We start from the raw sequence: 25,848 nt of genomic DNA, 5'->3' as shown, positions 1-25,848 counted from the left end.
CATCGAGATAGCTGCTGACACTGACCGTCATCGGGCACGGACGCCTGCCCCTCTGGTCACCCCATTTCCGGACGCTTGGGCTGACCCTACTGACTTCCTGCTATGCCTACAAATGACCATGCTGCCAGCTGTAGCCCGCTTCTTGAGCGATCCAGGCAGCCACAGGTCGATTATCTTGTGATACCTTCTAAACGTTAGAGGCATACCGTGAGTCGCGGCACATCAAGTGCAACACTGGATCCGCAGATTTCAGGTCGAGCTGAGCCGAGCGATTTCATGTCATCGAGATAGCTGCTGACACCTGATCGTCATCGGGCACGGACGCCTTCCCCTCTGGTCACCCCATTTCCTGACTCTTGGGCTGACCCTACTGACTTCCTGCTACGCCTACAAATGACCATGCTGCCAGCTGTAGCCCGCTTCTTGAGCGATCCAGGCAGCCGCAGGTCGATTATCTTCTGATACCTTCTAAACGTTAGAGGCATACCGTGAGTCGCGGCGCATCAAGCGCAACACTGGATCCGCAGATTTCAGGTCGAGCTGAGCCGAGCGATTTCATGTCATCGAGATAGCTGCTGACACCAGACCGTCATCGGGCACGGACGCCTCCCCTCTGGTCACCCTATTTCAGGACACTTGGGCTGACCCTACTGACATCCTGCTACGCCTACAAATGACCATGCTGCCAGCTGTAGCCCGCTTCTTGAGCGATCCAGGCAGCCACAGGTCGATTATCTTCTGATTCCTTCTAAACGTTAGAGGCATACCGTGAGTCGTGGCGCATCAAGTGCAACACTGGATCCGCAGATTTCATGTCGAGCTGAGCCGAGCGATTTCATGTCATCGATATAGCTGCTGACACCTGATCGTCATCGGGCACGGACGCCTTCCCCTCTGGTCACCCCATTTCCGGACACTTGGGCTGACCCTACTGACTTCCTGCTACGCCTACAAATGACCATGCTGCCAGCTGTAGCCCGCTTCTTGAGCGATCCAGGCAGCCACAGGTCGATTATCTTCTGATACCTTCTAAACGTTAGAGGCATACCGTGAGTCGCGGCACATCAAGTGCAACACTGGATCCGCAGATTTCAGGTCGAGCTGAGCCGAGCGATTTCATGTCATCGAGATAGCTGCTGACACCTGATCGTCATCGGGCACGGACGCCTTCCCCTCTGGTCACCCCATTTCCGGACACTTGGGCTGACCCTACTGACTTCCTGCTACGCCTACAAATGACCATGCTGCCAGCTGTAGCCCGCTTCTTGAGCGATCCAGGTAGCCACAGGTCGATTATCTTCTGATTCCTTCTAAACGTTAGAGGCATACCGTGAGTCGCGGCGCATCAAGTGCAACACTGGATCCGCAGATTTCAGGTCGAGCTGAGCCGAGCGATTTCATGTCATCGAGATAGCTGCTGACATAAAATGCTTAGATGGGCCAGTTGGTACATAGTGGGAAAATAAGCGCCAAAAAAACACGGACAAAGAGTAGATTGACAACGACACAGGGCGCCCTGTGTCGTTGTCAATCTACTCTTTGTCCGTGTTTTTTTGGCGCTTATTTTCCCAAGCTGCTGACACCTGATCGTCATCGGGCACGGACGCCTTCCCCTCTGGTCACCCCATTTCCGGACACTTGGGCTGACCCTACTGACTTCCTGCTACGCCTACAAATGACCATGCTGCCAGCTGTAGCCCGCTTCTTCAGCGATCCAGGCAGCCGCAGGTCGATTATCTTCTGATACCTTCTAAACGTTAGAGGCATACCGTGAGTCGCGGCGCATCAAGCGCAACACTGGATCCGCAGATTTCAGGTCGAGCTGAGCCGAGCGATTTCATGTCATCGAGATAGCTGCTGACACCTGACCGTCATCGGGCACGGACGCCTGCCCCTCTGGTCACCCCATTTCCGGACACTTGGACTGACCCTACTGACTACCTGCTAGCGCCTACAAGGAACCATGCTGCCAGCTGTAGCCGACTTCTTGAGCGATTCAGACAGCCACAGGTCGACTATCTTCTTATACCTTCTAAACGTTACCGGCATACCGTGAGTCGGCGCATCAAGTGCAATACTGGATCCGCAGATTTCACGTCGAGCTGAGCCGGGCGATTTCATGTCATCGAGATAGCTGCTGACACCTGATTGTCATCGGGCACGGACGCCTTCCCCTCTGGTCACCCCATTTCCGGACACTTGGGCTGACCCTACTGACTTCCTGCTACGCCTACAAATGACCATGCTGCCAGCTGTAGCCCGCTTCTTGAGCGATCGAGGCAGCCACCGGTCGATTATCTTCTGATACCTTCTGAACGTTAGAGGCATACCGTGAGTCGCGGCGCATCAAGTGCAACACTGGATCCGCAGATTTCAGGTCGAGCTGAGCCGAGCGATTTCATGTCATTGAGATAGGTGCTGACACCTGATAGTCATCGGGCACGGACGCCTTCCCCTCTGGTCACCCCATTTCCGGACACTTGGGCTGACCCTACTGACTTCCTGCTACGCCTACAAATGACCATGCTGCCAGCTGTAGCCCGCTTCTTCAGCGATCCAGGCAGCCACAGGTCGATTATCTTCTGATACCTTCTAAACGTTAGAGACATACCGTGAGTCGTGGCGCATCAAGTGCAACACTGGATCCGCAGATTTCAGGTCCAGCTGAGCCGAGCGATTTCATGTCATCGAGATACCTGCTGACACCTGATCGTCATCGGGCACGGACGCCTTCCCCTCTGGTCACCCCATTTCCGGACACTTGGGCTGACCCTACTGACTTCCTGCTACGCCCACAAATGACCATGCTGCCAGCTGTAGCCCGCTTCTTGAGCGATCCAGGCAGCCACAGGTCGATTATCTTCTGATTCCTTCTAAACGTTAGAGGCATACCGTGAGTCGCGGCGCATCAAGCGCAACACTGGATCCGCAGATTTCAGGTCGAGCTGAGCCGAGCGATTTCATGTCATCGAGATAGGTGCTGACACCTGACCGTCATCGGGCACGGACGCCTGCCCCTCTGGTCACCCCATTTCCGGACACTTGGGCTGACCCTACTGACTTCCTGCTACGCCTACAAATGACCATGCTGCCAGCTGTAGCCCGCTTCTTGAGCGATCCAGGCAGCCACAGGTCGATTATCTTCTGATTCCTTCTAAACGTTAGAGGCATACCGTGAGTCGTGGCGCATCAAGTGCAACACTGGATCCGCAGATTTCAGGTCGAGCTGAGCCGAGCGATTTCATGTCATCGAGATAGCTGCTGACACCTGATCGTCATCGGGCACGGACGCCTTCCCCTCTGGTCACCCCATTTCCGGACACTTGGGCTGACCCTACTGACTTCCTGCTACGCCTACAAATGACCATGCTGCCAGCTGTAGCCCGCTTCTTGAGCGATCCAGGCAGCCACAGGTCGATTTTCTTCTGATACCTTCTAAACGTTAGAGGCATACCGTGAGTCGCGGTGCATCAAGCGCAACACTGGATCCGCAGATTTCAGGTCGAGCTGAGCCGAGCGATTTCGTGTCATCGAGATAGCTGCTGACACTGGCCGTCATCGGGCACGGACGCCTGCCCCTCTGGTCACCCCATTTCCGGACGCTTGGGCTGACCCTACTGACTTCCTGCTATGCCTACAAATGACCATGCTGCCAGCTGTAGCCCGCTTCTTGAGCGATCCAGGCAGCCACAGGTCGATTATCTTGTGATACCTTCTAAACGTTAGAGGCATACCGTGAGTCGCGGCACATCAAGTGCAACACTGGATCCGCAGATTTCAGGTCGAGCTGAGCCGAGCGATTTCATGTCATCGAGATAGCTGCTGACACCTGATCGTCATCGGGCACGGACGCCTTCCCCTCTGGTCACCCCATTTCCGGACTCTTGGGCTGACCCTACTGACTTCCTGCTACGCCTACAAATGACCATGCTGCCAGCTGTAGCCCGCTTCTTGAGCGATCCAGGCAGCCACAGGTCGATTATCTTCTGATTCCTTCTAAACGTTAGAGGCATACCGTGAGTCGCGGCGCATCAAGTGCAACACTGGATCCGCAGATTTCAGGTCGAGCTGAGCCGAGCAATTTCATGTCATCGAGATAGCGGCTGACACCTGATCGTCATCGGGCACGGACGCCTTCCCCTCTGGTCACCACATTTCCGGACACTTGGGCTGACCCTACTGACTTCCTGCTACGCCTACAAATGACCATGCTGCCAGCTGTAGCCCGCTTCTTCAGCGATCCAGGCAGCCGCAGGTCGATTATCTTCTGATACCTTCTAAACGTTAGAGGCATACCGTGAGTCGCGGCGCATCAAGCGCAACACTGGATCCGCAGATTTCAGGTCGAGCTGAGCCGAGCGATTTCATGTCATCGAGATAGCTGCTGACACCAGACCGTCATCGGGCACGGACGCCTCCCCTCTGGTCACCCTATTTCAGGACACTTGGGCTGACCCTACTGACATCCTGCTACGCCTACAAATGACCATGCTGCCAGCTGTAGCCCGCTTCTTGAGCGATCCAGGCAGCCACAGGTCGATTATCTTCTGATTCCTTCTAAACGTTAGAGGCATACCGTGAGTCGTGGCGCATCAAGTGCAACACTGGATCCGCAGATTTCATGTCGAGCTGAGCCGAGCGATTTCATGTCATCGATATAGCTGCTGACACCTGATCGTCATCGGGCACGGACGCCTTCCCCTCTGGTCACCCCATTTCCGGACACTTGGGCTGACCCTACTGACTTCCTGCTACGCCTACAAATGACCATGCTGCCAGCTGTAGCCCGCTTCTTGAGCGATCCAGGCAGCCACAGGTCGATTATCTTCTGATACCTTCTAAACGTTAGAGGCATACCGTGAGTCGCGGCACATCAAGTGCAACACTGGATCCGCAGATTTCAGGTCGAGCTGAGCCGAGCGATTTCATGTCATCGAGATAGCTGCTGACACCTGATTGTCATCGGGCACGGACGCCTTCCCCTCTGGTCACCCCATTTCCGGACACTTGGGCTGACCCTACTGACTTCCTGCTACGCCTACAAATGACCATGCTGCCAGCTGTAGCCCGCTTCTTGAGCGATCCAGGTAGCCACAGGTCGATTATCTTCTGATTCCTTCTAAACGTTAGAGGCATACCGTGAGTCGCGGCGCATCAAGTGCAACACTGGATCCGCAGATTTCAGGTCGAGCTGAGCCGAGCGATTTCATGTCATCGAGATAGCTGCTGACACCTGATCGTCATCGGGCACGGACGCCTTCCCCTCTGGTCACCCCATTTCCGGACACTTGGGCTGACCCTACTGACTTCCTGCTACGCCTACAAATGACCATGCTGCCAGCTGTAGCCCGCTTCTTGAGCGATCCAGGCAGCCACAGGTCGATTATCTTCTGATACCTTCTAAACGTTAGAGGCATACCGTGAGTCGCGGTGCATCAAGCGCAACACTGGATCCGCAGATTTCAGGTCGAGCTGAGCCGAGCGATTTCGTGTCATCGAGATAGCTGCTGACACTGACCGTCATCGGGCACGGACGCCTGCCCCTCTGGTCACCCCATTTCCGGACGCTTGGGCTGACCCTACTGACTTCCTGCTATGCCTACAAATGACCATGCTGCCAGCTGTAGCCCGCTTCTTGAGCGATCCAGGCAGCCACAGGTCGATTATCTTGTGATACCTTCTAAACGTTAGAGGCATACCGTGAGTCGCGGCACATCAAGTGCAACACTGGATCCGCAGATTTCAGGTCGAGCTGAGCCGAGCGATTTCATGTCATCGAGATAGCTGCTGACACCTGATCGTCATCGGGCACGGACGCCTTCCCCTCTGGTCACCCCATTTCCGGACTCTTGGGCTGACCCTACTGACTTCCTGCTACGCCTACAAATGACCATGCTGCCAGCTGTAGCCCGCTTCTTGAGCGATCCAGGCAGCCGCAGGTCGATTATCTTCTAATACCTTCTAAACGTTAGAGGCATACCGTGAGTCGCGGCGCATCAAGCGCAACACTGGATCCGCAGATTTCAGGTCGAGCTGAGCCGAGCGATTTCATGTCATCGAGATAGCTGCTGACACCAGACCGTCATCGGGCACGGACGCCTCCCCTCTGGTCACCCTATTTCAGGACACTTGGGCTGACCCTACTGACATCCTGCTACGCCTACAAATGACCATGCTGCCAGCTGTAGCCCGCTTCTTGAGCGATCCAGGCAGCCACAGGTCGATTATCTTCTGATTCCTTCTAAACGTTAGAGGCGTACCGTGAGTCGTGGCGCATCAAGTGCAACACTGGATCCGCAGATTTCATGTCGAGCTGAGCCGAGCGATTTCATGTCATCGATATAGCTGCTGACACCTGATCGTCATCGGGCACGGACGCCTTCCCCTCTGGTCACCCCATTTCCGGACACTTGGGCTGACCCTACTGACTTCCTGCTACGCCTACAAATGACCATGCTGCCAGCTGTAGCCCGCTTCTTGAGCGATCCAGGCAGCCACAGGTCGATTATCTTCTGATACCTTCTAAACGTTAGAGGCATACCGTGAGTCGCGGCACATCAAGTGCAACACTGGATCCGCAGATTTCAGGTCGAGCTGAGCCGAGCGATTTCATGTCATCGAGATAGCTGCTGACACCTGATCGTCATCGGGCACGGACGCCTTCCCCTCTGGTCACCCCATTTCCGGACACTTGGGCTGACCCTACTGACTTCCTGCTACGCCTACAAATGACCATGCTGCCAGCTGTAGCCCGCTTCTTGAGCGATCCAGGCAGCCACAGGTCGATTATCTTCTGATTCCTTCTAAACGTTAGAGGCATACCGTGAATCGCGTTGCATCAAGTGCAACACTGGATCCGCAGATTTCAGGTCGAGCTGAGCCGAGCGATTTCATGTCATCGAGATAGCTGCTGACATAAAATGCTTAGATGGGCCAGTTGGTACATCGTGGGAAAATAAGCGCCAAAAAAACACGGACAAAGAGTAGATTGACAACGACACAGGGCGCCCTGTGTCGTTGTCAATCTACTCTTTGTCCGTGTTTTTTTGGCGCTTATTTTCCCAAGCTGCTGACACCTGATCGTCATCGGGCACGGACGCCTTCCCCTCTGGTCACCCCATTTCCGGACACTTGGGCTGACCCTACTGACTTCCTGCTACGCCTACAAATGACCATGCTGCCAGCTGTAGCCCGCTTCTTCAGCGATCCAGGCAGCCGCAGGTCGATTATCTTCTGATACCTTCTAAACGTTAGAGGCATACCGTGAGTCGCGGCGCATCAAGCGCAACACTGGATCCGCAGATTTCAGGTCGAGCTGAGCCGAGCGATTTCATGTCATCGAGATAGCTGCTGACACCTGACCGTCATCGGGCACGGACGCCTGCCCCTCTGGTCACCCCATTTCCGGACACTTGGGCTGACCCTACTGACCTCCTGCTACGCCTACAAATGACCATGCTGCCAGCTGTAGCCCGCTTCTTGAGCGATCCAGGCAGCCACAGGTCGATTATCTTCTGATACCTTCTAAACGTTAGAGACATACCGTGAGTCGTGGCGCATCAAGTGCAACACTGGATACGCAGATTTCAGGTCGAGCTGAGCCGAGCGATTTCATGTCATCGAGATACCTGCTGACACCTGATCGTCATCGGGCACGGACGCCTTCCCCTCTGGTCACCCCATTTCCGGACACTTGGGCTGACCCTACTGACTTCCTGCTACGCCCACAAATGACCATGCTGCCAGCTGTAGCCCACTTCTTGAGCGATCCAGGCAGCCACAGGTCGATTATCTTCTGATACCTTCTAAACGTTAGAGGCATACCGTGAGTCGCGGCGCATCAAGTGCAACACTGGATCCGCAGATTTCAGGTCGAGCTGAGCCGAGCGATTTCGTGTCATCGAGATAGCTGCTGACACCTGACCGTCATCGGGCACGGACGCCTGCCCCTCTGGTCACCCCATTTCCGGACGCTTGGGCTGACCCTACTGACTTCCTGCTACGCCTACAAATGACCATGCTGCCAGCTGTAGCCCGCTTCTTGAGCGATCCAGGCAGCCACAGGTCGATTATCTTCTGATACCTTCTAAACGTTAGAGGCATACCGTGAGTCGCGGCCCATCAAGTGCAACACTGGATCCGCAGATTTCAGGTCGAGCTGAGCCGAGCGATTTCATGTCATCGAGATAGCTGCTGACACCTGATCGTCATCGGGCACGGACGCCTTCCCCTCTGGTCACCCCATTTCCGGACACTTGGGCTGACCCTACTGACTTCCTGCTACGCCTACAAATGACCATGCTGCCAGCTGTAGCCCGCTTCTTGAGCGATCCAGGCAGCCACAGGTCGATTATCTTCTGATTCCTTCTAAACGTTAGAGGCATACCGTGAATCGCGTTGCATCAAGTGCAACACTGGATCCGCAGATTTCAGGTCGAGCTGAGCCGAGCGATTTCATGTCATCGAGATAGCTGCTGACATAAAATGCTTAGATGGGCCAGTTGGTACATCGTGGGAAAATAAGCGCCAAAAAAACACGGACAAAGAGTAGATTGACAACGACACAGGGCGCCCTGTGTCGTTGTCAATCTACTCTTTGTCCGTGTTTTTTTGGCGCTTATTTTCCCAAGCTGCTGACACCTGATCGTCATCGGGCACGGACGCCTTCCCCTCTGGTCACCCCATTTCCGGACACTTGGGCTGACCCTACTGACTTCCTGCTACGCCTACAAATGACCATGCTGCCAGCTGTAGCCCGCTTCTTCAGCGATCCAGGCAGCCGCTGGTCGATTATCTTCTGATACCTTCTAAACGTTAGAGGCATACCGTGAGTCGCGGCGCATCAAGCGCAACACTGGATCCGCAGATTTCAGGTCGAGCTGAGCCGAGCGATTTCATGTCAGCGAGATAGCTGCTGACACCTGACCGTCATCGGGCACGGACGCCTGCCCCTCTGGTCACCCCATTTCCGTACACTTGGACTGACCCTACTGACTACCTGCTAGCGCCTACAAGGAACCATGCTGCCAGCTGTAGCCGACTTCTTGAGCGATTCAGACAGCCACAGGTCGACTATCTTCTTATACCTTCTAAACGTTACCGGCATACCGTGAGTCGGCGCATCAAGTGCAATACTGGATCCGCAGATTTCACGTCGAGCTGAGCCGGGCGATTTCATGTCATCGAGATAGCTGCTGACACCTGATTGTCATCGGGCACGGACGCCTTCCCCTCTGGTCACCCCATTTCCGGACACTTGGGCTGACCCTACTGACTTCCTGCTACGCCTACAAATGACCATGCTGCCAGCTGTAGCCCGCTTCTTGAGCGATCGAGGCAGCCACCGGTCGATTATCTTCTGATACCTTCTGAACGTTAGAGGCATACCGTGAGTCGCGGCGCATCAAGTGCAACACTGGATCCGCAGATTTCAGGTCGAGCTGAGCCGAGCGATTTCATGTCATTGAGATAGGTGCTGACACCTGATAGTCATCGGGCACGGACGCCTTCCCCTCTGGTCACCCCATTTCCGGACACTTGGGCTGACCCTACTGACTTCCTGCTACGCCTACAAATGACCATGCTGCCAGCTGTAGCCCGCTTCTTCAGCGATCCAGGCAGCCGCAGGTCGATTATCTTCTGATACCTTCTAAACGTTAGAGGCATACCGTGAGTCGCGGCGCATCAAGCGCAACACTGGATCCGCAGATTTCAGGTCGAGCTGAGCCGAGCGATTTCATGTCATCGAGATAGCTGCTGACACCTGACCGTCATCGGGCACGGACGCCTGCCCCTCTGGTCACCCCATTTCCGGACACTTGGGCTGACCCTACTGACTTCCTGCTACGCCTAAATATGACCATGCTGCCAGCTGTAGCCCGCTTCTTGAGCGATCCAGGCAGCCACAGGTCGATTATCTTCTGATAGCTTCTAAACGTTAGAGACATACCGTGAGTCGTGGCGCATCAAGTGCAACACTGGATCCGCAGATTTCAGGTCGAGCTGAGCCGAGCGATTTCATGTCATCGAGATACCTGCTGACACCTGATCGTCATCGGGCACGGACGCCTTCCCCTCTGGTCACCCCATTTCCGGACACTTGGGCTGACCCTACTGACTTCCTGCTACGCCCACAAATGACCATGCTGCCAGCTGTAGCCCGCTTCTTGAGCGATCCAGGCAGCCACAGGTCGATTATCTTCTGATACCTTCTAAACGTTAGAGGCATACCGTGAGTCGCGGCGCATCAAGTGCAACACTGGATCCGCAGATTTCAGGTCGAGCTGAGCCGAGCGATTTCATGTCATCGAGATACCTGCTGACACCTGATCGTCATCGGGCACGGACGCCTTCCCCTCTGGTCACCCCATTTCCGGACACTTGGGCTGACCCTACTGACTTCCTGCTACGCCTACAAATGACCATGCTGCCAGCTGTAGCCCGCTTCTTGAGCGATCCAGGCAGCCACAGGTCGATTATCTTCTGATACCTTCTAAACGTTAGAGGCATACCGTGAGTCGCGGCGCATCAAGTGCAACACTGGATCCGCAGATTTCAGGTCGAGCTGAGCCGAGCGATTTCATGTCATGGAGATAGCTGCTGACACCTGACCGTCTTTGGGCACGGACGCCTGCCCCTCTGGTCACCCCATTTCCGGACACTTGGACTGACCCTACTGACTTCCTGCTAGCGCCTACAAATAACCGTGCTGCCCGCTGTAGCCCACTTCTTGAGTGATCTAGGCAGCCACAGGTCGACTATCTTCTTATACCTTCTAAACGTTACGGGTACGTTGCATCTACACACGGTTATATTTTCTGTAAGCCGCACCTAGATCGCTCAAGTGAGAATTTTGCCCTGCTTTTTTTTGGAGACAAACAACCATCCACTAATAAAGAAGTTGCTAAACTCCTCGCTGACCTCTGTACCAAATTAGACGCTAGCAACTCAGAAGTTAAAAGCGAACTGGCTGGCGTAAAGTCGTCCAATGCAGCTATGCAGCATGCAATTGCAGGCGTGCAAACTGCGCAGATTTTTATAAATGCTAACTTCGAAGAATTCAAAACGGTGAATACGGTGAAACGGTGAATACGTTATACTCAAAGCATGTCTTTGCGTGCTACACTGCAACGTCAGAAGTATTCACAAAATTGGAGACGTCCTTCTTGCTTTTCTATCCAAACTTTCGTTTACTTATGATATTATAGCATAACCGAGACGTGGCTAATAAGTGACGAGCTATTTCATATTCCTGGGTATGTTGTGGTTTCGCTACCTAGAAATGCAATTCATAGAGGTGGTGGTGTTGCACTGTATATAAAATCGTCTATATTATTTAAGGGGCTCCCTCATCTTACATGTTAAACTAACAATATAGAAGTTCTCTTTTTGGAACTTTGTTATGGTGCCGTGGTGGCTGTTGTATATAGACCGCCGGATTCATCCATGTCCTTGTTCCTCAATAAAATGGAAGACATTTTTACATTTATTACACAAAGCAGTAAGAAATCTGCCATTTGTGGTTACTTCAACATCGATTTGTGTAAAACTGTGCCCGCAAGTTATCTACTTGTAACACAGTCATTTAACTTTACGAATGTAATAACAGAACCAACAAGAGTGACACCCGATTCATCCACGCTCATCGACCACATCTTATGTACTCAAGAAGCACATGACGGTGCGGGTGTATATGAGACAAATATTGCCGACCACTTTCCAATATTCATATTTCTACCTATAAACGCTGGAGAAACACCTCTCCTTAGTACACCCTATTTAAGACATCGCATTAATTACGAACTTTTGCATAGAAAATTATCGGCATATGACTTTAATTTAGTATTAGATTCCGATATCAACATCGAATTTGGAAATTTTTTTGCACTATTAAAAATTGCAATCGCTGATTCGTTGAGTGAATTAAGAAATCCACATTATTCAGAACCGATCTGCCCCTGGATGACTCGTCAAGTTTTATGCGCACTTCAAGACAAGAACATGTGGCATCAGAAACTAAAACGTCATAAACATAATTCTTACTACTTGGCATAATACAAAATTCACCGCAACCTATCTCTATCACTGATAGCAACGCGTAAAAAAGAATATTACTCTAATCTTATATCCGAAAGTCATGAGACTTCAAAAAAACGGGGAAGGTGATTAACTCTGTTATTAAGCCAAGATCCCAAAAGTAAATAGCTCCTGACATAGTCACTGATGAGACTGGAGACGCATTCAACTCTTTCTTCACTAATATTGGAGACCACCTAGCTAGCAACATTGCCAGCCGCAGTGCACATTCCGTTTCTCTACCTGACTTTCTTCACAACACTTTTATTTTTAAAGAAATTACGACTATAGAAATTATAAATCTAGTGAATTCAATGACTACTAAAAATATGCAGGTTCTGATGGCATCTCGGCTAAGGTCTTAAAATGCAATATTGATGTACTTAGCTCTCCATTGGAACATATTTTTAACCATTTTATAACAGAATGTGTATATTATTGAATTCACTAAAAATCGCTAAAGTCGGCCCAATCCATAAATGTAGGAACGTTAATCAACCTGTAAATTATAGGCCTATATCAGTTTTAAGCACGATTAATACACTACTCGAAAGATTAATTTTACCAGGCATTAACTTTTTTCAGAAAAATACAATATTATCACCCCGCATCAACATGAATTCCATCCAAATAAGTCAACTATTAGTGATGTTATCTCTCCCTCTCAGAACATTAATGAGCCCTTAAATGACAATAGCATTAGCATCGGTGTATTCTTAGATATTAAAAAGGCATTTGATACCGTAGACTATAAAATTCTTCTTAATAAATTACAACAATATGGTTTCAGAGGTCACTCTTTAAATTTTCTTAGAAGTTATTTGTCATCTCGTTCGCAATTTGTTTCTTTGTCAGATCATAAATCCTCGATAAGACAAATAAACACCGGAATTCCCCAGGGATCTGTACTGGAACCGATACTTTTTTCATTGTACGCTAACGATTTACCTAACGTGGCCTTAAACTCTGACATAATAATGTACGCTGATGAGGCCGTCTTAATTTACACGGACCATTCATTGCGTACCTTACAAAACACTATCAATCAAGAAATGACAGTTCTTCAGGAGTGGTTTAATTCTAACAAATTGACTTTAAATGTAAATAAAACTAAGTATAGAGTTTTTCGTTCAAATAAAAAATATGTTAATACCGACAGTTTTCAAATTTGCATCAGAAATTCGATCCTGGAGGAAGCTAGTTCATTTAAATATCTGGCAGTAACAATAGATTCCAATCTTCATACGCAACAGCACAATATAAACACATGTAAAAAGTTAACATACGCTTGTTATACGTTACTGAAGGCGAGACAATTCTTTGACACTCAAGCGATGAAACATATATTTTCCTATATTTTATAGTCATTTTACATATTGTCTTGAGGCCTAGGAGGTAACTTATCACACTTACCTTTTGCCATTGATCAAATTACAGAAGAGAGCCCTCGGAATCTTGACATACTCCCACTCCGTCCCGTATCATATTTCATCGACTTCACATTTTCACATTTCATGAAAATTAAACAATTTAAGATTGCTTGCTTAATAAATAATATTTTAACATCAAACAACCCACTGCCACCCAGCATCTTAATTAAGGGTACTCGATTAACAAGGGCGAACACATCTGGTCACTTTAACATCCCACGGTCTCGTAACGTACACGGCCAGCGACTGATGCAATCGCGCGGAACTAAAATCTGGAACACATTACCATCTTCAGACACCAATCCATGCAACTTTAACGTCGCTTTAAAATACTATATTTTTCTTAATAGAGCATGCATCCCACCATTCTGAAAGTGAATCGCATATCCTGTTATTGAATTCATAATAATTTATTTCGCTTTCAATACGCTCGTGCTTCCTATGCGTGTAGTTATCATACAATGTATAAATTACCGCCTCTAGTTGAACAAGTCACTTTCTGCGTTAATTTTTTATTGTCTTTCTTTTTTTTCCTTTTCTTTTTGTTGTATTTCCAGCAATATTTCTTAAGAGTGCTGCCTTGCTAATATGTTATTATTAGAATGTGCCCAAACTAGCCAAAATGCTATGGGCCCAGATGGTTCCCAATAATTTATATGCTGCAACACATCACAACAACCTCGATTGATTGATTGTTTGATTAATTGGCCCTGGCCTAAAATTTTCTAAGTTGTTTTTCCCCGCTTCTGCACAGTACTGTTACCTTTGCCGCCTGCATGTTTTTGGAAAAGTTCCATTCTCTAGTGCCAGGTTAAAAATATACGTCAGACGGGGAGCAATGCACTGCAATATATATTTTTTTATGTTTAATTTGAAGGTCATTTATATATCAGTGCTCTTACTATTCTTTAAATTTTTTAAAACAAAGTGGACTTCATCTTCGTCAGTTGGGAACAAAAATAGACTAGGACAAAATACTCTGCACATACCTAGAAGCATCCGCACTTTGAACAAGGTTAACAAATTACTCGTTGACTGTTCCCGCTAAAGTCGATCCTGTCAATTTGACACCTCCGATTTCTATTTCTGTGATCCGATGCCCACAAGATCCTTGCTTAATTAAGCCATTGAGCTTCTACCAGATAACATCTGGTCACTTAAAATCTAGAAATGAATTGTTAAAATAAGCACGTTTAGCATGACTTTAATTCTTTGTTATCTGATTTCGTTCTTTTTTTAGGATTAAGCTTTTATGGTCTTGGATGGGGCGATGAGCATGCGCTGTGGCAACCACAGTCGGTGGCGAAGCGCTGTGAACAATCTTACCTACTCGCTCCTTTTCTTTACCAGTATTATGCAGGGGGACGTTGCCGAATTGCTGGGACGCCAGGATCATCCGTGACAACGCTGAATCATCATCAATACACAGTCGTCATCTGGTTCGTTTCACGCCCCCTGGGTCAACGGACTGCAAGTGGTTGCCCCAGCACATGCTCATCGCCCCATCCAAGACCATAAAAGCCACCAGCATCGCAGCCATCGTCGCAGTCGGTGGCGAAGCGCTGTGAACAATCTTACCTACTCGCTCGTTTTCTTTACCCGTATTCTGCACGGGGACGTTGCCGAATTGCTCGGACACCAGGATCATCCGTGACAAAGCTGAATCATCATCAATACACAGTCGTCATCTGGTTCTTTTCACACCCCCTGGGTCAACGGACCGCAAACGGTTGCCACAGCGCACGCTCATCGCCCCATCCAAGACCATAAAAGCCAGCAGCATCGCAGCCATCGTCGCAGTCGGTGGCGAAGCGCTGTGAACAATCTTACCTACTCGCTCGTTTTCTTTACCAGTATTCTGCACGGGGACGTTGCCGAATTGCTCGGACACCAGGATCATCCGTGACAACGCTGAATCATCATCAATACACAGTCGTCATCTGGTTCTTTTCACGCCCCCTGGGTCAACGGACCGCACGTGGTTGCCACAGCGCACGCTCATCGCCCCATACAAGACCATAAAAGCCAGCAGCATCGCAGCCATCGTCGCAGTAGGTGGCGAAGCGCTGTGAACAATCTTACCTACTCGCTCGTTTTCTTTACCAGGTGAGAGCGCTTTTGAAAACTTGTTTAAGAATAAGTTTATTTTTCTTTATTTTTTTTCTGCCACCGACTGAACTCTTTGTATGCCATTGGGGTATTTGCTGTGATGTGCTATGTCTACTGCGACTGACTGTTTGGCTTGTCTCCAAGCAAACACTAGTGAGCAGAAGTTCAGATCATGCTCAGTTTGCAAAAACGGTTATCATTTCGGCCAGTCATATGCTGGAATTGCAGAAAGTTCCTGTGCAGCCATTGGGCGAGCGGAACGTGATAAATGGCGGTGCAAAACTTGTTGCACACAGGAAAATAGAAGCGCAACTCAAAGTGGAGCGACTTCTTCGCAGAACGCGTCGCAGGGAAACGCGCCGACAGTGTCAGCCCAAGTGGAGGCATTCGGACTAAAAGTAGACGTTCTGTTGGGTTTGAAATCAAGTGTTGACACTCTCCTAACGCTTCCCGCTAAAGTGGACGAGTTATTGACCCTAAGACCCACACTCGAGAGGCTAGAAGCCCACATACAAGAGCTAGAAAGTAAAATCAGTGAAATATCGCAGAAATACAACTCTGTCCTGGAGGGCGCAGCTGCAAGGGAAAACAAAATCAGAGAGCTGGAATTGCAGCACGGTGAATTGCGAGCCACTGTAACCTGCCAAATTGAGACGATTCAATCTCTTCGAGAGGAGATCAATAGTAGAGAACAATATAGTCGCCGTACTAACTTGGAGATTCACGGGATGCCTTTCTTAGCAGGTGAAAATCTCAGACAGTCCGTCAGCGACTTGGCAGCTAATCTTGCATTATCTAACTTTCAAACTACCGATATTCTTACAGTACATCGCCTCCCCGTCAAACCGGGATTGACCCCAGTAGTGTTAATCAAGTTCAACTCAACGGAGACAAGGGATCGCTGGCTCGGCGCGCGTGGAAAGTTGCGGAATCTTGCCCAGGGGGCTGAGGCTCAAAAGCTCTACTTAAACGAGAACCTTACGAAGCAAAACAGACAACTGATTTGGATGGTCAGAGAAAGAACAAGGGAAAAGCATTATAAATTCGCGTGGATAAAGAACGGCAAGATTTTTGTGAAGAAAAAAAGTCTCGTCGCCACTGTTGCGTGTTGACCGCGTGGTGGATTTGGAGAAAATACTGTAGGTCTTTACATGAATATTGAGTTTTCAAACAGCGCATTACTGGAAAGAAATTTTGAAGCGCCCTCCGAGTTTTTGTTTAGCGTGTTTTACGTTAACATAACAAGCATTAGAAAGTACTGGGACAAGTTTATGCTTATTGTCCAAGAATCGAAGGCTGTAATAGATGCGTTCGTTTTGACTGAAGTTAATGTTAACAAGGATGCAATGACTCTATTTTCATTTCCCGGTTATAAACGGTTTACATTTACGAGAACGTTGGGCAGAGGGGGTGGAATTTGTTTTCTTATCGAAAACATCTGGGATGCCGACCAGTCTGCAACAACCGTATCGCGCTCCGAGTGCATAAGCCTACAAATTAGACGCCAGGATTTTTCGATTCACTTGATGGCAATCTATCGCACCCCTTCGAGCAACGCGAACATGTTTGTCAAAGAACTAGATAAAATGCTATCTGTGATTACCCCGACAAGTCAGCTGTGCTTAGTGGGAGACTTCAATTGAAATACAATGGATTCTTCGCGCCATGTGGTCTGCGATTACCTTAACTTAATGGCAGCTTACGGCATCGGAAATGTGATACAGGCACCCACTCGGGGAGAACTTTTAGGTCAAAAAATAGTATCCTCGTGCATCGATCACATAAACCTACGTGAATTTGAGGGTACCTTAAATGCTGCAGTTATAAGTGAGAAGTTGGCAGACCATTATTTTATAGCGTGCCAGATAATCTCAAAAAGCAATAAAGAGTGCCACAACAACAATAACGAAATAACCATAAATGATCAAGCCCAGTTAGCAAAATTAACAACTACGACTGGAATGACCTTTTAACTTCAGTTGAGCCATCAATGTTGTACGGTACGTTTGTTGATTTGCTTTCTAATTTTACATCTACGTGCAAAAAGAAAGTAATAATTAAAAGACGTAAGCCGGATCAGGAATGGACTACGTCAGACATTTTAGTGGCTATACGTTATAAGGATTTTTTTTGGAAACGCTGCAAACGGTCCCCAAGCAATTCAGCGCTGAAGGATGAGTTTAAAATAGCAAGGAACAAAGCGTCCGCACTGGTTCGTTCTTCGAAGCGAAGGTACTTCAAAGGAGAGTTTGAAAAAAATCGCTTTGACACGGCAAAAACCTTGGAGATATACTCCGTTTCACCTTCAGTCCGAGCGCAGCGGGCGCTAGGTGCCATCCCTGCCAATCCAGCGTGGAGAGAGTGTCATGTGACCTTGAGCTACCTGCGTCGCTCTGCCCAACCGGCAGGTCACGCTATTTTCTCCCGGCGCTGGATCGGCTGGGATAGCTCGTGGCCCCCACTGCGCTCGGACTGAAGGTGGAACGGAGTATAGCTAATCGTCTTCGTGGCGGAAAAAAAAACGTTCAATCGATGAGATGATAGACAAGTCCTTCGCACCTGTGACGCAAAAAACGGTTGAGAACTTCAGCGCATTTTTTGCTCGTACTTCCAGTGCAGCTCAAGATAATAATGACGTCAGAACAGACACGTTGCAAAATTACAATCCAGCTTCAGCCTTTTTGCCTTCCCCCTCTGAAAGTAAGTTCCGAGATTATTTATTTTCTTTTAAACCAACTAAGTCGCCAGGCTTCGATAAACTGCAAATACGGGATCTGCGTAGAAATTAAGAAAAACTTAAATATGTACTATTAGGAATATTAAATGATATCATCGAGACCGGAATTTGGCCGACGGGAATGAAAACTGCTATTGTTAAGCCACTTTACAAGGGAGGGGCAGCGGATGATTTTACCAACTATCGACCTATTTCAGTTTTATCGTGCCAGGAGAATTTACTAGAAAAGCACCTTTTGAGGGCAATGACTGGTTTCATAAAAAGGTTTGGCTTATTGTCTGATCATCAGTATGGGTTTTGTTGAGGAACGAGGGACCCAAGCGCTTTTAGATAGTTTTGGAGATTGCTTGCATGGAAGTTTTCATAATAATATGTTTTCTTGTGCTGTGTTCTTGGATGTGTCGAAAGCGTTCGACAGCATAAGTCACAAAATTCTTCTCTCCAACCTAAACAAGCTGGGTTTTCGAGGTCCGTGTTTTTCACTCCTCGAAAATTACATTTCAGGAAGTTCCCAGGTTGTGGTTTTTAAAAATAAAAATAGTAGTAGAATTTTTTTAACAGCTGGAGTGCCGCAAGGTTCAGTGTTGTCTCCTTAACTTTTTAATTTATATATAAATGATCTCCATTGTGCTGTTTCACAGTGTAAAGTATTTCAGTACGCGGACGACACGGTGTTAGTGTCATGTCATGCAGATTACCTTATCGCCAATCAACATCTTCAAAATGATTTTACTTGCACAGTGGATTGGTTTACTTCGAACCTGATTAAGTTGAATGCGTCAAAGACAAAACTGGTTTGTTTTAAAAATCCACTTAAACGGGTTGAACTCCCACTTCCTGTAGCGCTACATACTTCCAGCTGCAGATCTTGTGATTGCGAAATTATTGAATGTGTCAAATCTGTAAAACACCTCGGAATATACTTTGATAGTGATTTATCTTGGTGTACACACCTCACGTATTTGTGCAAAAAGTTAAGAAGTGTTTCGTGCTTACTATACAATATTAAAATGTTTCTGCCTTTCTCTGTTAGGAAAATGATAGCACAGGCTTTGGGATATAGTTATTTACGGTACGGCATAACACTTTTTATGGGAAGTTCGTTGTTCTGGCGCGCAAGAGTTAATTCGTTATTGAAAAGTATTTTGAAAAGTGTCGCGTTTGACATGCCAGACGTTTCAAGTGCAGGGATATTTCAGTAACTTCACATGTCGTCTTTTGAAGGGCTTTTTAGGGAAACCGTCGTGCTGCGTCCTTTCTGGAGCTCCAATTTCAAAGCCCCGTATGTTCAACAGCGGCCAATGAGGCCATCTCTTCGTTTTGAGGTACCGCGTATTCGAACTCGCTATGGAGAGCGTGTGAGAGAGTATTATGTGCCGCATGTTTTTAAAGTGCGATGTTTTTTGTTGTTTTTCCGTTCCTTTTTTTCTCTTTTAACATTGCGGTTGCAGTGTGTCCAAGGTGTTTGTTGGGTGTGTGTATCTTTTTGGTTTGTGTTAAGGCGCACTGAGGTTTCAGAGAACGAGTGTGCTATAGATTGTAAATTGCTTTTCAATTAATGTTCTCCTTTATCTAATCTATATTATTTCGTCACCTGCCGAGAAAGGTACACAAGCCCTTGAGGCTTATTCCGGCTCGCTATTGTATTTTTAAAAATGATTGTTCTACCAATAAAGCTATGTTCTATCTTCTATGTTCTAGGCAATATACTTGCGTCTTTCATGCGCAAAAATTGGTGGTAAAGAGCATTTCTTTATTTACCATTCTTAATATTTCTGTCTTAACCTAGAGTTTACAGGATTTTCAGGAAATATTTTGCAATTTGTAAGGAAAACAGCGGTCATACATGATTTTAAACTGTTTAAGAAAACATTGAAACGACTCACCTACCCACATGCTGGACAGTACCAGACTCCTGTTTATCGAAATCATATGGTGTTCGAGAATTTCAATGTTTTAGCGCTCATGTTCCTGAAGTATACTTCAGGACCACGAGTTTATATTAAGTTATAGCTCACTTTAGAAAGTAGATATATTGAAAGGTGATCACTAATTGTTTGTCCAATTACACCGGCAATTACTTCCGACGTAGAAAAGTTTGTTAAAAATAAATCTAGAAATGCCTCATGTACAGGTGTTACATGAGTAGGTTGAAGAATAAAATTGGACACCCCATACGATTGATATCGAAACATCATTTCTCGCGTATGATGAGAGGGAGCATGAATGTCTATGTTGAAGTCGCCGCCAAAGTATATAGTTAAACCGAAGGAACACTTTAAGGATTTCAAGAAAAGAAGAAATATTCCCACAAGGCGGACAATAAACTAGTGAATATATATTTTTTTCCTGTAGCAGAGTTACGATTTCATAGTCATTTGAAATTATTGTCAAATCAGTAATGAGAGAAAATTCGAAGTGTTTTTTACATACATAGTTATACCCTTTTCCACCTTACCACTGCATTTTAAATTAAATATATTGAAACCCTTTAATCTATCCACTTCATCAGTATTTTTATACCACTTTTCTGTAAGCATGATGACATCAAATCGAAAACTGAAACAGTCCAAAAATATGTTTAGTTCATCAAATTTATTCCGAACTGATTTTACATTTATGTGATACAAAGAAAAGGGCACTGTTGTTTGCCTTTTTTTGCACGGCACGGTACAAAGTCATGAATCGACTGGCCTGGAGATTGGAAACGCCGGTGGAAGCGGTGTCGCTCGATGACCAGGTTGCTGGTTGTAGCGAAGTGCTGGGCCAAGGAAACGACGGCGATGTCGTACTCGTCCGGCTTGCTCATTGCATCTTTGTCCTTCTCGGCGCTTGGTGGCTTCGTGTCAGGTAGCGTGTTGAAAATTCACTGGCCTTCGGCTCCCAGACAGCGCAGCGGAAGAGCCTTGCGTCGCTCTGGAGTAAATCTGGCAGTACCAGATGCAAGCAGGTAGACGTTGAACATGCCATGCCACTGCAGCCAGGACACAGACAAGCGTCCCGGCGTCGACAGGAACGGTTCCGGAGGGGCAAGACCGGCGAAGACCATGGCGAGGCTCGTTAGGGACATGCCGTTTACGCGCAACATATCCAAGAAGGGGAGGACATATTTGTCGCCATGTAATGACGAGCCCAAGCAGCCGACAGAACACCAAAGAAACCGTGTTTATTCAGGACACCATGCCTCACAAACACGCACAAGGATGCCATGTTGCCAGCTGAGCATCGTAAATTGAAACTAGACAATGTATCATAATTCACAAAAAACACAACAGCAAAGACCTCCTGATGGACAAGTAACCATCGTTGTTCTTGGAAAACTGGTTTACGTTCATAGACCATAGTGCTGTTTACAAATTTACGGCCCTGTTACCTATGACAATACTAAATCAGTATGCAAACTATAAATATGATTTCTTAATCACAAAATCTAGCTAGACTAATTAAGATATATGTCCTAAGTTCCAACCGGTAAAGCTATTTTAGTTGAAGCTATTTATTCAATTGATTGTCCCTCGAACACCACAAGGCATTTCCTAGAAAGAATAAGTAATTAAACTATGGATTCTTCATAAATATTGTACTTCATCCAGGGTTTTATAAACTCACCTTTTATGCACAAATACTTCCATACATTTGAAATTTCAAAGCGCAATTGTAACCAATAATGCACTCAGTTGTAAAAACAAAACATCAGTTATATCTTTTCTACCATAATCGGTGGCCGAGTGGGCTAGCCCACACCAGCTCGGAGCACATGGTGCGAAAGCTCGTGCTGCAAAAACCAGGATTCTGGGTTCAATCCCCACCCCTGCCCATTTCAATCTGAATGAGCATCGTACCGGCGTGCGGTCGTGTATCACTTTTGCGCGATGCACGTTAAAGACCTCGGGTAGCGATTGTACTGCACTGGCTAAATTTTTCATCTACAGCTGGGAGACTCGTCGCGCACTGGGCAGACCACGGTCTAGGCTGTATAAACATTCGAACAACCCAATTTTTTTCTGTTATAATTTTTGCATATTTGTTTTGAGAACGTTAATTTAAGATAGAGATTTCACATCAATATTGCCGCGCCCAGGGCTGAGAAAGCAACGCTCAGTCACGGACCTCTAGAAAGTTCTCGTTTATTCATGTACCGCATGTAACTTCTATCATTTATTCCTGCTTTTGTTTTCTAGAAAGTGCGTGTTCATTCTCGCCCGATCACGCGACGCTCGAGCCGCTTTCGCCGAATCTTCGAGATAGCGACGCACTCTAGATAAGAGGCCGCCCGCGACCTTGTCGAGTCAGTTTCGCCTCAGCGTTCGACCTTGCTGCTTTGCCGCCTTCGACGCCCGCGACGCTCTGTTGTTATTTTTCTATTTCCTTTTATTTTTGGCACAAGTTCGCCACATTAAACGTCTATTTCTTTCTGTGTATTTATTGTTTCTTTTGGTCACCACCCGTGACATTTTGGTGGAGGTGCGGGGTACCGCATGCCCCTGCCGCGTACCCCTCCGAGGGCCCGCAGTCCAAGTCCGACGCCTAGCCCACGAAGAACCAACGAAAGCACTCCCGAGATCCGGTTCAGTCGTCGCACCCAAGGCCTACACCCGGAATTCGGACCTCTGCCGCCCAAGACTAAGCAGCCAACGAGACCAACGATGGACAGCCAGTCGTCGCAGAACCCGTCCACCGCCAGCGTCGTCGTCCTGCCCGTCGCACCCCGGACTCCGACGCCTTTCCACGGGGAGATCCACGAAGACATCGAAGACTGGCTGCGACACTACGAACTTGTAGCCCGCCACAACGGATGGACGACTGAGCAGTGCCTCCACAACCTTTACTTCTCGCTTGAAGGCACTGCGAGGCACTGGTTTGAAAACCACGAAGCCTCCTACCCCACATGGGAGTCCTGCGTCGCCGAACTCAAACGAACATTCATTAACCACCATCGTCGCCAGCGAGCAGAGGACCTGCTTCAAACAAGGGTGCAGGGCCCCAATGAAAGCCTGAGCAGCTTTGTAGAGGATGTTCTGCGTCTAAGTGCCCGAGCAGACCCGGAGGCCGCTGAGGAAAAGAAACTTCGAATCCTCATGCGAGGCGTCAAGGCAGAAATTTTTGGAGGCCTGGTTCGCAATCCCCCGACGACCGTCGATGCATTTGTGAGTGAAGCCACGAACATCGAGCGCGCACTGACAGCCCGAGCAAGCCACTACCACCGACTCGCCGGTGCGCCTACTTCTCCAACCGTCGCAGCTACACTTCCGGACCTGAGCACCACCGGTGTCGACAGCCTTCGGGATATCGTCCGGGATATCGTCCGGGAAGAGCTCCGGAAGATTCTACCTGCTGCAGATCGCCCAGCCTCACTCTCACTCGCCGACGTCGTCCGAGAGGAAGTTCACCGAGCTTTCCATCCCGAGGTTGCCGTCACCGCAGCAGCACAGCAGGAGCCAGCCGTAAGCTACGCCGAAATGCTCCGCCGAGCACCATCAGCACCGCGTCCGTACATGGCGCCTCCCCGACGTGTGCTTCCAGAGCCGCAGCATTCCCGACGCCAGGAAGATCGGGCACACGTTCGTCCAGAACAAGTTGCGCCAAGGAAGACCGACGTGTGGAGGACGGCTGATCGACGCCCGTTGTGCTACCACTGCGGGGAAGCCGACCATATCTACCGACGATGCCCCTACCGCCAGCTCGGCCTACGAGGGTTCGCGCCCAACGACCCTCGACCACGTCTTGGAGAGCGACCTCGGGACATCGAGGACTACCTCCGCCGCTCTTCAACTCCTGAGTCGTCTCCCCGCCGAGTATTCCGTTCGCCATCTCCCCGACGCTCGCCATCGCCCTTCCGCCGGTCTCGCCGAGACAGCCTGTCACCCATTGCGTCCCGTCGGGAAAACTAGGCGCGGCAATGCCGGGAGGTGGTGTTGCCGAAGACGATCGATGCCAAGATCCTCCAAGATCGTCGGAGCTCTCCCACTCTAACGCCGCAACGCCCCGAAACGACGTTTCTGTAACAGTGTCGAATAACCTCAACGTTATCATCGACGGCCACGACGCGACAGCACTCGTCGACACCGGAGCGGATTACTCCGTTTTGAGTGGGAGACTCTCTCGTCGCATTCGGAAAGTTACGACGTCGTGGGATGGACCACAGATACGAACCGCCGGCGGACACCTCATCACGCCTGTCGGCAGGTGCACTGCTCGCGTTGAGATCCACGGTGAAACCTGCCCTGTCAAGTTTGTCGTTCTGCAAGACTGTTCGAGAGACGTCATTCTCGGAATGGACTTTTTGTGTGAATACGGCGCCATCATCGACCTTGGGGAGAACAAGCTGACGCTTCGGAAACCTGTTCCCTCGGCGGAAGATCCCAAAGCGACGTTAGCTGCAGTGCGAGTCCTTACCAGCCACGTGAACCTGCCGCCGCTGTCCAGTGTCTTTGTCCCCGTCGGGACCGACGAAGCCACCTGCGGGATAGCACTGTTGGAAGGAAGCGTCCAACTTCTCCTTGGACGAGGGATTGGTATTGCAAGAGGCGTAACCGAGCTCCAGGACGGGCGTACCGTAGTCCTTATCACCAACTTCCGGCAAGAGTCGCAGCACCTTACAAAGGGTACAGCTGTGGGCTACGTCGAGGAAATTCAGGACTCGGCCGCCATCGCCGTGATCTCAGAAGACGCCTCTCCGACGCACCACAAGGGAACCACGCCGTCAAAGCTCGACATCGACCCATCCCTCCCAGGCCCACAACGACGACAGCTGACTGACGTTCTCGCTGAGTTCAGTGAGTGCTTCGCCACATCGTCAAGGCTACGCCAAACAGCGGTTGCGAAGCATCGAATTGTTACTGACGATGACGTGCCCCCTATTCATCAGTCGCCGTACCGAGTTTCGGTGAAGGAGAGGGAAACCATCCAGAAACAAGTTCAAGAAATGCTTGACGACGATATTATTCAGCCTTCAAGCAGTCCGTGGGCCTCTCCAGTCGTGCTGGTGAAGAAGAAAGACGGAACCCTTAGGTTCTGCGTGGACTACAGGCGGCTGAACGCTGTTACAAAGAAAGATGTCTATCCGCTTCCCCGCATAGATGACACCCTCGACCGTTTACGCCACACCCGGTACTTTTCGTCGATGGACTTGAAGAGTGGCTACTGGCAGATTGAGGTCGATGAACGGGACCGCGAGAAGACTGCCTTTGTCACGCCCGATGGACTTTACGAGTTCAAGGTGATGCCCTTCGGACTCTGTACGGCGCCGGCGACTTTCCAGCGGGTCATGGATACTGTACTAACGGGACTGAAGTGGCAGAGCTGCCTCGTTTACCTGGATGACGTCGTCGTTTTTTCGCACGACTTCGACGAGCACTTGAAACGGCTTAGGGCCGTGCTCCAAGCCATCAAGACCGCAGGGCTCACACTCAAGCCAACGAAGTGCCGCTTCGCCTACGCCGAACTTAAGTTCCTTGGTCATGTCGTTAGTAGCGAAGGAGTACGCCCTGACCCCGC

At 49.0% G+C, this 25,848-nt stretch overlaps 1 pseudogene; it reads left to right on the top strand.

Annotated features, from left to right (window-relative positions):
* Positions 1 to 10,995: 10,995 nt before the first annotated feature.
* LOC120841269 lies at positions 10,996 to 12,054 on the top strand (annotated as a pseudogene).
* The last annotated feature ends 13,794 nt before the right edge of the window (positions 12,055 to 25,848 follow it).

The sequence above is a fragment of the Ixodes scapularis genome, unplaced genomic scaffold, assembly GCF_016920785.2.
Source record: "Ixodes scapularis isolate PalLabHiFi unplaced genomic scaffold, ASM1692078v2 PGA_scaffold24__2_contigs__length_7659602, whole genome shotgun sequence".
NCBI lineage: Eukaryota > Metazoa > Arthropoda > Arachnida > Ixodida > Ixodidae > Ixodes > Ixodes scapularis.
The sequence above is the reverse complement of the archived record's forward strand: the minus strand, read 5'-3'. Positions and strand labels throughout refer to the sequence as shown.